The sequence below is a fragment of the Heptranchias perlo genome, unplaced genomic scaffold, assembly GCF_035084215.1.
Source record: "Heptranchias perlo isolate sHepPer1 unplaced genomic scaffold, sHepPer1.hap1 HAP1_SCAFFOLD_50, whole genome shotgun sequence".
Taxonomy (NCBI): domain Eukaryota; kingdom Metazoa; phylum Chordata; class Chondrichthyes; order Hexanchiformes; family Hexanchidae; genus Heptranchias; species Heptranchias perlo.
This window is the reverse complement of record NW_027139516.1, coordinates 3479700-3491547: the sequence shown is the minus strand read 5'-3', so window position 1 is coordinate 3491547 and position 11848 is coordinate 3479700. Positions and strand designations below refer to the sequence as shown.

Genomic DNA, 11848 nt, shown 5'->3' with positions numbered 1-11848 from the left:
CTTAGACCAGACAACTGACTCCAATACATTCAGTACAGTAATTATTCCAATAACAATGCCGTGCTTGGATATAGAAAGGGCACTACAGATAAAATGTAACTCCTTCAAGACCGAATTTTTAGAAGATAAGGACATACCATTGTTCAACAATACATTCAGTACAGAGAATAATCCAGTAACAATGCGAGGATTGGATACACAAAAATCATTCCGGATATAATGCAGCTCCTGCAAGATCGAAAGAGACTTAACACATTCCATCATTCAACCAATAGAACAGAAGAGGCGATTGTGTAAAACATGCAGGGAGAAAATATAATTTGCAAAGTACAGCAACAGAGTTAACACCGATTTACACCATTACCAGCTGGGATAATGGCTTACCTGGCACTCCAAATGCTGCAAGAACAGGATAATAAATTCGTTCTATCTGATAGATTACTGGATATTCCATTTCTGTGAGAAGCACTGACTTCTGTTGGCCTGGAAGCCAAAGCTCCAGCAGGCACTCTGAGCTGATCCATTCCAACAAGCCCTGATTTATACACGGGATAAGTCTCCACTGACACGGTTATACACCTGACCATTGCTATCAGTTGCAGTCAGTTTAACAAACACATTATATCAGCAGCTTTGACTCTGATGTGAATAATGTGGTGGATATAATACAAACATCTCAAAGTCCAGGTCATTATCTTAATCAGATCTCTCTCAGGAATAAAGTTTAAATCTGTTCTCATACAGGACTGATCCAATAATAATGAGCGGCTCCATTTACAATTTTTATATAATTTTATTGACCATGTTCAATCCTGGTGATTCATTTATAAATGTAACCGATTTTCCGCAGTATAGACTGAATCCAGGGATACGAGCAGACCCGTTTCACTCTATTCCTGCAGCTTCCCAGTTAAAATATGAATTGTGAGTCTCTGACACGGGCACAGTTAAAGGGCAGATTGAGGATTGCAGCCTAGAAAAGACTGTGGGTGATATTAGGGGACGGACACTGAACGTGACCCATTGACATTCCTCTCTCCGCTATTTTACTGCAGATGTTTACCCGTTTATTCTATATTGGTTAACGGCTCCCGTAGAATTGTTCCCGTGTAAAACCGAGCTGAGCTCATGACCCGAAGTGACCTCAATCACAAAGCCCCGTGATTCCCTCATCCGCCTCCATTCCTTCCTCAGCCCATTGCCATTGAAACCCTCATCAATACATCTTTCCTCTCCAGACTCCATCACTCCAATGCACTCCTGGCTGGACACCCAACCTCCACCTTCCAAAAACATGAGCTCGTCCAAAACTCTGTTGTCCGTGTCCAACCAGCACCAGGTCCTGCTCGGCCTCATTGACCCTCACTGGCTCCCAGTTCCATATCCCTTAAATTTATAATTCTCATCCTTTGGTTTAAATCCCTCCATGGCCCACCCCTTCCCATCTCCACACCGACAGCTAACCCACCAATGACCTCATTCATCGGACACTGGCCTCTTTTGTTCGGACTACACTCACTTGGTTCCACTCAGCTTTCTGATCAGAACCAGGAGAAGCTTCTCTTCCCACCCGATTACCGTTATCTCTGATGTTTCTAAAGGTTCGATCCTTGGCTCCCTCCTCTTCCTCATCTACATGCTGCACTTTGGTGACACAGTCCACAGACACGGACCAGCTTTCAGATGGACGCTGACAAAACCACCGCCTCTCTTGACCCTTCCAATGTCTTTGTGACGTCAGACCCACATCCTGTTTGAGTTGAGCCTCAATACCCTCCAGTTAAAAATTGTCCAGTCCTGATCTGTGGCTCCACATCCTAGCTACGAATTCCACAACAATCCCTGTTTTATTGATTGTTGAGTCGTTCACCAATCACCCAAGCCCTTTCTGAACTGCATTGAATTCCAGTCTCATCATCCTGTAGTTTATTTGTATCCTTTCTTACAACTTAAAATCCATCAGAACCCCACCCCTCCCTATCTCTGTCACCTCATCCAGTCCGACAGCCCCTCCCAACCATTCTGCTCCTCCACCTGTAGTCGCTTGTGCATCCGCAGTCCATTTGCCTTACTTTTGACAGCTGTGCCTTCATCCATATCCACCCTAAGCTCCTCCATCTCCCGCTCCTCCTTTCAAGTGTCAGCAGTGGCTCAGTGGTAGCAGTCTGACATCTGAGACAGAAGATTGTGGGTTCAAGTCCCACTCCAGAGACTTGAACACATAATCCAGGCTGACACTGCAGTGCAGTACTGAGGGAGTGCAGTACTGTCGGAGGGAGCACCGAACTGTCGGAGGGTCATAAGTACATAAGACATAGGAGCAGGAGTGGGCCATACGGCCCATCGAGCCTGCTCTGCCATTTAATAAGTTCATGGCTGATCTTCGACCTCAACTCCACCTTTCCACCCAATTCTCGATTCCATTGGAATCCAAAAATCTATTGATTTCAGTCTTGAATGTGTTAAATGACTGAGCATCCACAGTCCTCAGAGGTAGAAGAAATTCCTCCACATCTCAGTCCTAAATGGCAGACCCCTTATCCTCAGACTATGTTCTCGACTCTCGAACCAGGGGTAACGGCCTCTCCGCATTTACCCTGTCAAGCCGTCTAAGAATTTTATACCTTTCAATGAGATGACCTCTCATTTTTCGAAATTACCAGAGAATATGGAACCATTCTTCTCAATCTCTCCTCAGATGACAAACCTCTCACCCCAGGAATCAATCTAGTGAACCTTTGTTGCACCGCCACTAAGGCAAGTATATCCTTCCTTAGATAAGGAGACCAATACTATACACAGTAGTCCAGAAATGGTCTCACCAAAGCTCTGTACAAAGGTAGCCAGACTTCCTTGCTCTTGTACTCCAAACATTTTTCAATAAATTCCATCATACCATTTGCCTTCCCAATTGCTTGTTGTACGTGCAAGTCAATTAACTTCCTGTGTTTCGTGGACAAGGACATCAAAATCTCTCTGAACACCAACATTTTATCGTTTCTCATCATTTCAAAAACATACGTTTTTTTCTATTCTTCCGACCAAATTGAATAACCTCACATTTCTCCACATTATACTCCATGTGCAACCTCTTGCCCACTCACTGAACCTGTTTATATCGCTTTGCGGACTCTTTATGTCCTCCTATCAGCTTACTTTCCAACCTAGCCTTGCAGCGTCAGCATAATTGGATGCATTGGTAAGTACTGAGGGAGCGCAGCACTGTCGGAGGGTCACTACTGAGGGAGTGCAGTGCTGTCGGAGGGTCAATACTGAGGGAGCACAGTGCTGTCGGAGGGTCACTACTGAGTGAGTGCAATGCTGTCGGAGGGTCACTATTGAGGGAGGCAGTGCTGTCGGAAGGTCAGTACTGAGGGAGCGCAGTGCTGTCTGAGGGTCAGTATTGAATGAGCACAGTACTGTTGGAGTGGCAGTACTCAAGGAGCGCAGTGCTGTAGATGGGTGAGTACTGAGGCAGCACAGCAATGTCGGATGTACCGACTTTTGTAGGACACCTGAAAGCGAGGGCCCATCTGCCCTCTCAGGTAGGTGTAAAAGATCACCCGGCAATATTCAAAATAGTGCAGGGGAGTTCTCCCCGGTGTCCTGGCCAATAATTATACTTCAACCAACATTACTGAAACTGATTTTCTGGTCATTTATCTCAGTGAAATGTGTGGGATCTTGCTGTGTACAAATTGGCTGTCACGTTTACTACATTACGAGAGTGACTACACTTCACAATGTACTTCATTGACTGTTTTGTGACGTCCTGAGGCCTTGAAAGGCGCTATATAAAGGCAAGTTCTTTCCTTCTTTCAGACCTCCCGTGAAACCCATCTCTTGCTCCAAGCTTTTGTCATCCCTCCTAATATCTCCTTCTTTCGGGGCTTCTTTCGGGCACTATCGGGTCCTATTCTCCTCTGTCAAAGCTCAGTATTCCAGGATCACCCTGGAATGCTTCTCTTCTCCACCACAAACCATCTTCTCCAACCCCTCTCCCCCGCCCGCTCCATCCTCACCTTCAACGTAAAGTGTGAGGAGCTCATGGAATCCTTGTCACTGAGATTGAGACCATCCGTTCAGCTGCCTCCCTTCCCTCAGCCCACCAAGCAAAATTTCCGCTCCGGCTCCCCCTGCCCTAGCCCTGAACTCACACCTTTCTCTTGTTTCTCTCCTGTCTTCCCTCATACCCTCTCCGTGCTCATCTTCACCATGCGACCCACTTCCTGCTCCCTCGACTCTATTCCCACTAAACTGCTGACCACCCAACTTCCCTTCCCGGGCCCCATGTTAGCTGATATTGTAAACGGTTCCCTCTCCTTTGGAACTGTCCCCCTCCACTTCAAATCCGCCGTCATCAAGACTCTCCTCAAAAAACTACCTTGACGCTTCTGTCCTTGCAAACTACCGCCCCATCTCCAAACTCCCTTTCCTCTCCAAACTCCTAGAACGTATTGTCACCTCTCAAATCCGTGCCCATCTTTCCCTCAACTCCATGTGTGAATCCCTCCCATCAGGTTTCTGTCCCTGCCACATTACTGAAACGGCCCTTATTAAAGTCACAAATGACATCCTATGTGACGGTGACGATGGTAAAATATCCCTCCTGATCCTTCTCGACCTGTCTGCAGCCTTTGACACGGTTGACCACACCATCCTCCTCCAACACCTCTCCTCCATCGTCCAGCTGGGTGGGACTGCGCTCCCCTGGTTCCATTCTTATCTATTCAGTCGTAGCCAAAAAATCACCTGCAATGGCTTCTCTTCCCTCTCCTCCACCGTTACCTCTGAAGTTCCCCAAGGATCTATCCTTGCTCCCCTCCTATTTCTCATCTACATGCTGCCCCTCGGCGACATCATCCGAAAACACAACGTCAGATTCCATATGTACACTGATGACACCCAGCTCTACCTCACAACCACCTCCCTCGACCCCTCCACTGTCTCTCATTTGTCACACTGCTTCTCCGACATCCAGTATTGGATGAGCAAAAGTTTCCTCCAACTAAATATTGGGAAGACTGTAGCCATTGTCTTTGGTCCCCGCTGCAAACTCCATTCCCTAGCCACTGACTCCATCCCTCTCCCTGGCCACTGTCTGAAGATGAACCAGACTGTTCACAACCTTGGAGATCTGAGATGAGTTTCTGACCACATATCTGCTCCTTCACCTGTTTCCACCTCCATAACATCGCCCGTCTCCGCACCTGCCTCAGCTCATCAGCTGCTTGAAGCCTCATCCATGCCCTTGTCACCTCTAGATTTGACTATTCCAATGCTCTCCTGGCCGGTCTCCCATCTTACACCCTCCATATGCTTGACCTCTTACAAAACCCTGCTGCCCATATCGTAACTTGCATCAAGTCCCTTTCACCCATCACCCCTGTGCTCGCTAATCTACATTGGCTCCCGGTCGGGGAACGCCTCAATTTTAAAATTCTTATCCTTGTTTTCAAATCCCTCCATGGCCTCTCCCCTCCCTATCTCTGCAAACACCTCCACCCCTACCACCTGCCGAGATCTCTGTGCTCCTCCAATTCTGGCCTCTTGTGCATCCCTGTTTTTCATCACTCCACCATTGCCTGACGTGCCCTTAGCTGCCTAGGCCCCAAGCTCTGGAATTCCCTCCCTAAACTTCTCCGCCTCTCCACCTCTCTCTCCTCCTTTAAGACGGTCCTTAGAATCTACCTCTTTGAACAAGCTTTTGGTCACCTGTCCTAATATCTCCTTGTGTAGTTCGGTGTTAAATATTGTTTGACAATCGCTCCTATGAAGCACCTTAGGACATTTTACTACGTTAACGGCGCTATATAAATGCAAGTTGTTGTTGTTATTGATCATGGTTGATCTGTATCTTAACTCTATCTACCTACCTTGGTTCCAGACCCTTGAACACCCCTGCCTACCAAAAATCTATCAGTCTCAGTGTTGAAATTATCAATTGACCCCCAGCCTCAACAGCTTTTTAGGGCGGAGAGAGTTCCAGATTCCCACTACCCTTTCTGTGAAGACGTGCTTCCTGACGTCACCCCTGACCGCCTTGCCTCTATTTTTAAGGTCATGCCCCTTGTTCTGGACTCTCCATCCACCCTAATTAAATCGTTTAATCATCTTAAACACCCCAATTAGATCAACCTTTAATCTTCTATGCTCAAGGGAATAAAATACTGGTTTATGCAATCTGTCCTTATAATTGAAACCTTTTAGTCCCGGTATGATTCTGTTGAATCTGTGCTGCACTCCCTGCAAGACCAGTCTATCTTTCCTGAGGTGTGTTGCCTATAACTGAACACAATACTCCAGATGCTGTTCAGCCAGAGCTCTGTACAGCTGTAATATAACTTCTACTACTCTGCATTCCAGCCCTCTCGAGATAAAGGCCAACATTCCCTCAGCCTTTTAATTTTTTTTGTACCTGTCCATTAGCCTTTAGTGATTTCTGTACTCGGACCCCGAAATCTCCCTGCTCATCCACAGTTCCGAGCTTCTCACCATTTAGAACATTCTCTGATCTGTCTTTCTGAGGTCCCACGTGAACTCTATCTGCCACAGTTTTGCCCACTCACTTAATCTATCAATGCCCTTTGCAACTTTCTGCTCCCATCTGCACTATTTACTGTTACACCTCACTTAGTTTCATCAGCAAACTTAGATATACAGCTATTCCTTCACCCAAGTCATTGATAAATATAGTGAAAAGCAGTGGTCCCAGTATAGATCACCAAGTCACATCCTGCCAATTTGAGTATATATCCATTATTCCTATTCTCTGTCTCCTAATTACTAATCAATTCCCCATTCAAGCCATGAGGTTGCCTCCCGTTCGATGTGCTCTCACTTTCTTTAACAGTCCCTTATATGGAACCTTGTCGAATGTTATCAGCATGATCTGTAAAAACTCCCACCAAACTCCCGCCTCCTGGGGGAGTGAGGCCTCCACATTGAGCAGCCTCCCACCTCGCTTTGACTCTGAAAAAACTCCAAGCCAGGCCAGCCCGGCAATTGACGTGTGGGCTCCTTCAAATATGTGGCCCCATGAACGGGCACTGCAAGATCATGCGGGGAGCGAGAACCATTTCTCTGAGGCTGAATTTGATAAATCTACAGCATTGACTATTTTACATAATTTGAGCTCTAAGGTTGGTTTTGTGAGAGCGCATTTCATTCAACGAGAATGCTGAGAGTGAAGTCATTGGAAGCGGTCACGAACGGAGCCGAACCTTTTTAACACGCGCTGAGAGTGAAGTCATCAGGTAGCACGGCGCATGTGACGTCACGGGTTGAGCACAAACTGGAAGTATCCGCATTGTCACTAATCACTCCCATCAAACTAAAGAACAAAAGAACGTTAGATATAGGAGCAGGGGTGGGCCATACAGCCCCACGATCCTGCTCCGCCATTCAACCAGATCATGGCTGATCTTCGAACTCAACTCCAATTTCCCGCCCAACCCCCACATCCCTTAATTCCCGAGAGTCCAAAAATCTATCGATCGCAGTCTTTGATATATTCAATGACTTAGCATCCACAGCCCTCTGGGGGAGAGAATTCCAAATATTCTCAACGCTCTGCTTGAAAAAATTTCTCCTCCTCTCAGTCTTAAATGGCCAAACCCTTATCTTAAGACTAAGCCCCCTAGTTCTAGACTCTCCAGCCATGGAAAACATCTTCTCAGCATCTATCATTTCAAGCCTTCTCAGAAACGTATATGTTTCAATGAGATCACCTCTCCTTCTTCTAAACTCCAGAAAGTATAGGCCGGTTCTACTCAATCTCTCCTCATCGGACAACCCTCTCATCCCAGGAATTAATCTAGTGAACCTTCGTTGCACCGCCTCTAAGGCAAATATATCCTTCCTTAGGTAAGGAGATCAAAACTTCTCACAGTAATCCAGTGTGGCCAAACCAAAGCCCTGTGCAATTACAGCAAGAGCTCCTTACTCTTGTACACCAAAGCCTTGCAATAAAGGCCAACATATCATTTGCCTTCCTAATTGCCTGCTGTATCTGCATGTTAACTTTCTGTGTTTCATGCACAAGGGCATCCAAATCCCTTTGAACACCAATAGCTTCTAACCATTTGAAAAATATTCTGTTTTTCTATTTTTGCTCCCGAAGTGAATATCCTCACATTTCCCCACATAAAACTCATTCTGCCACCTTCTTGCCCACCCACTGAACCTGTCTATATCTCTTAGCAGACTCTTTGTGTCCTCCTTGCAGTTTACTTTCCCACCGAGCTTTGTATCATCAGCAAACTTGGATACATTACACTCGCTCCCTTCATCTAAGTCATTAATATATATTGTAAATAGCTGAGGCACAAGCACTGATCCTTGCGTCATCCCGCCCTTCCCCTGCTGCTCACCACCCCTCTTCCTCCTGTTTCTCCCTTTCTCCCGGGCTCTTCTCTCCTCCCCATGGTTCTTCCCCATTACCCCTGCTTCTCTCCCCTTCCCCCGGCTTCTCCCGTTCACCGGCTTCTCCCCTTCACCTGCTCCTGCCCTTCTCCTCTTCTCCCCGTTTCTCCCCTTCTCCCCGTTTCTACCGTTCTCTCTGATTCTCGCTTTCCCCCTGGCTCTGCTCTCCTCTCTCTGCTTCTCTCCCCTTACCCCTGTTTCCGTCCTTTCCCCTGCTTGACCCCTTTCCCTTGCTTTTTCCCCTACACTCTGTTCCACTTCCCCCTGCTACTCTCCTTCCCCACTTATTCTCTCCTTCCCCCTTTCGCTCCTCCCTTCTCTCCTCTCCCTCTATGCTTCCGCGCTCACCTGTTCCGCCTCTTTCTTCTCCCCTGTTGAGTGTGTGCGAGTGTGTCCGGTTACTCTACGAGATAATGTAAAGCATAACAAGCTGTTTTCATCTCGTTCATAATAGTAGAACCAGAGGACAGGGCCTGCGCTTGAAGGGGGTAAATTCAAAACTAAATTGTGGAAATATTATTTCAGTGAGTGAGTGGTCTATCTCTGCAAATCTGTGGAACAGGCTTCTTTCCCAATCTGTATCATTAAAACTGGAGGATAGACGAATTTAATTGAACACAGCAACTGTTTAATTGCAAGAAGAGGGCAGTGGAATTTAGGGCAACACAATACCTGTTCAATAGGAAACAGAATAAATTGGAATAAAGGGGGAACACAGGAACTGTTCAAATAGAAATAGAATAAAGTGGAATGAAGGGGGAACACAGTAACTGTTTAATTAGAAATATAATAAAGTGGAATAAAGGGGGAACACAGGAACTGTTCAATTAGAAATAGAATAAAGTGGAATATAGAGGGAACACAGTAACTGTTCAATTAGAAATTGAATAAAGTGGAATAAAGGGGGAACACAATAACTGTTCAGTTAGAAATAGAATAAAGTGGAATATCGAGGGAACACAGTAGCTGTTCAATTTGCAATAGAATAAAGTGGATTATAGGGAGAACACAGCAACTGTTTAATTCGAAATAGAATACAGTGGAATATAGGGGGAACACAGTAACTGTTCAATTAGAAATAGAATGCAGTGGAATATAGGCGGAACACAGTCACTGTTGCATTGGAAAGAGAATAAAGTGGAATATAGGGGGAACACAGTAACTGATGCATTAGAAATAGAATAAAGTTGAATATAGGGGGAACACAGTAACTGTTGCATTATAAATAGAATAAAGTGGAATATAGAGGGAACACAGTAACTGTTCAATTAGCAATAGAATAATGTGGAATATAGAGGGAACACAGTAACTGTTCAATTAGAAATATAATAATGTGGAATATAGAGGGAACACAGTAACTGTTCAATTTGAAATAGAATAAAGTGGAATAAAGGGGGAACACAGTAACTGTTCAATTCGGAATAGAATAAAGTGATTGGCAAAAGAACCAAAGGTGATTTGAGAAAAAGCTTTTCACACAGCGAGTGGTTAGAGTCTGGAATGCACCGCCAGAGGCGTTGGTGGAGGCTGATTCAATCACGGCCTTCAAAAGGGAACTGGATACGTACTTGAAAGGAAGAAAATTGCAGGACGACGGGGATAGGGTGGGGGCGTGGGACTGTCTGGATTCCTCTTGCATCGACCCGGCACGGACTCGATGGGCCGAATCGCCTCCTTCCGTGCTGTAGCCTTTCTATGATTCTATGATTACATAATTATATGAATGTTAAAATAAAACTCTATATAAGGAGAATATAATTGACATATCCTTTATCAATTGCGATAGCTTACCTGATAACGAGCTCTTTTTCCGTTGGGTGAACAAGTATAACTCCCTTAGTTCGTTATCTTGTCAGTAGTTTCAATCTTGATCCATAGAATTGCAATTCTACCAAATGAAACATTTAATTATAAATCTGTCTTTGAATCTGTAACATACATACCGATCAGAAATTATGACGTATGCCGAGATGTTTGTAGAACTAACTCCTTTCTCACGTTGTTTTGAAATGATAGAATTTCTCTGAAATTTATGATTCAGTAAACAATGGCATGTCTGCAATTAAACCTCTTATTACTTCATCCTGAAACTGACCTTAGCTGCAGGGTTATCCCTGGCCCGAAAGTCCAGTGGTACTTTAAATTGACTGATGCTTTCCTGCTTAACAGCAAAGGCTAAAGGTTAACATGAATACAATATAAAGAGAATCTAATACAGCAGATTTGAGGACAGTCTGATGAACGCTTTCCTTACAGAGCCCTCTCTGTTGGTGTTAATGTGTTTAAGATCAACACTGAACAATATCCCATCAGCATCATATATTTACCTTCATATATTCTATTGTGCAGATATCGACCCATTGGTTTTCCACATGTTCTCACTCTCCAGACCCACACTAACCATTTCCTGTAGTGGTGTTGTCAGCGTGACTGACCATGTCTTGGACCCGTTCTTCACGGTATCTTCATCATGCATATTGCATGCTGGTTGCTTCACACGCAACACGTCACTTCTGAACACACCGCGATATCCCAAGATCAGGCAGCACCAGACATCCGATAGAAGCCATTCCTGCCCTTTCTGGTTATCTATCAATAGATCGGGGGTCTGGAGGTTTGTGACTAGAATCTCCCCCTGCACGGTCCCGATCTATCAAACAGGAAGCAGAGAGTTGGGATAAATGGTTCATTTTCGGACTGGCAACCAGTAACCAGTGGTGTTCCACAGGGGTAGTCAGAATGGCCGAGCGGTCTAAGGCGCTGCGTTCAGGTTGCAGTCTTTTCTGGAGGCGTGGGTTCGAATTCCACTTCTGACATTGCTGATTTTTGTTAGCTTAACATCTGTGGTGGGTAAAATTTTGGAGTCTATTATTAAGGAGACAGTAACGCAACATTTAGATAAGCATAATTTAATAGGACAAAGTCAGCATGGCTTTATGAAGGGGAAGTCATGTCTGACAAATTTGCTTGAGTTCTTCGAGGATATAACGTATAGGGTGGATAAAGGGGAACCAGTGGACATAGTGTATTTAGACTTCCAGAAGGCATTCGACAAGGTGCCACATAAAAGATTATTACTTAAGATAAAAAATCACGGGATTGGGGGTAATATTCTGGCATGGGTGGAGGATTGGTTATCAAACAGGAAGCAGAGAGTTGGGATAAATGGTTCATTTTCGGACTGGCAACCAGTAACCAGTGGTGTTCCACAGGGGTCGGTGCTGGGTCCCCAACTCTTTACAATCTATATTAACGATTTGGAGGAGGGGACCGAGTGCAACATATCAAAATTTGCAGATGATACAAAGATGGGAGGGAAAGTAGAGAGTGAGGAGGACATAAAAAACCTGCAAGGGGATATAGACAGGCTGGGTGAGTGGGCGGAGATTTGGCAGATGCAATATAATATTGGAAAATGTGAGGT

The 11848-nt window shown here is 45.2% G+C and overlaps 1 non-coding gene across 1 annotated transcript; it reads left to right on the top strand.

Annotated features, from left to right (window-relative positions):
* Positions 1 to 11157: 11157 nt before the first annotated feature.
* On the top strand, positions 11158 to 11240 carry trnal-cag (transfer RNA leucine (anticodon CAG)). The gene has a single exon. It is a non-coding gene; the product is annotated as a tRNA-Leu (tRNA).
* Positions 11241 to 11848: the final 608 nt, after the last annotated feature.